The sequence below is a fragment of the Nanorana parkeri genome, unplaced genomic scaffold, assembly GCF_000935625.1.
Source record: "Nanorana parkeri isolate BGI_ZX_2015 unplaced genomic scaffold, ASM93562v1 scaffold23, whole genome shotgun sequence".
NCBI classification, from domain to species: Eukaryota; Metazoa; Chordata; class Amphibia; order Anura; family Dicroglossidae; genus Nanorana; species Nanorana parkeri.
Genome location: NW_017306291.1, coordinates 1,133,883 through 1,135,050, shown reverse-complemented (window position 1 = coordinate 1,135,050; position 1,168 = coordinate 1,133,883).

Sequence of the window (1,168 nt, the reverse complement as noted above, 5' to 3'; positions counted from 1 at the left end):
AATAGTATTTTAATTACACATGCATGTATGCAGGTGAAAGGGGGGATTTATAGAACTATCATGCATTTCATTCTAGGCCTTTCATTATTTATCATGGGACTCACATTTATTAACTGTTAATTAAAATAAAATTGAAGATGCCAAGCAGCACAAGAATGAACTTGCTTAGCCCCCCCCGCCCCACCCCTCACAAAGAAAGGCCAGTTTAAATAGGAGGAACTTGCCACATGTGTAGCTGTCAAGGTTCACTGATCTGAATGAGTGAGATTCCTGAGATCTGGACCAAAAAACTACATTTTAATGGGACAATTCCTCAGTTAACCATTTTGCTGCTGAAAGGCTCCTCTTCAAATACCTTTAGTGACTTTCTTTAATTTTTTTTACAGTTTTTTTAAATACTTAAAACATTTTAAATCATTAGCAATAAAAAAGGATACACCACTATGGACAGAAATAGCAGTTTATGTAAATGTTACAGATATTCCCACCAATTCAAAGATAATGAGATGAAGGGACAGCACCACTGACAAAGGGTGTTATTTAAATAATTCTTAGATGAATGAAAAAGGAAAAAATATATAACAGCTGAAACATTCAAATATGAGATGTTTTCTTTACAACAACCATTTTGTTATTTAGTCTATTAGAATGTGGAAAATCATAAATTATATTAATAGATTAGCACTAGACTCCAGCACATAATCCTTATTCAAAGTGGATTATGGTTTATGGCAGAGATGTGTATATATAGGGTCTGATTTACTAAAGCAGAGCTCATGCTGTCAGCAAGGGAGAACAGTGGCTGCGCTCTGTCTCGTCTGCAAAAAGATGCTTGTTTACTTGTGTTCCCCCCCACACACACGTTAGTATTTGTGATCCCAGACATGCTCAGTGGATGATTTCTGGTATGTAGTTTAATATCAATTGATATTTTGCGATCAATTAAATAATCAAAAGATTGGCCATTGTCAATCTTTGTAGCACAAGGCTTAAAAAAAAACCAAATAAATAAACTTTGTACAAAATAGTAATACTTTAACAATTAACATTTATGAAAAAAAATTAAATATGTTTTTGCATTTACCATATTATTATCTAAATATATTAATTAAAAACACCACACTCTTTAGTATTTTTAATTTTTTAAGATGTCATTTGTTAGAGCTGT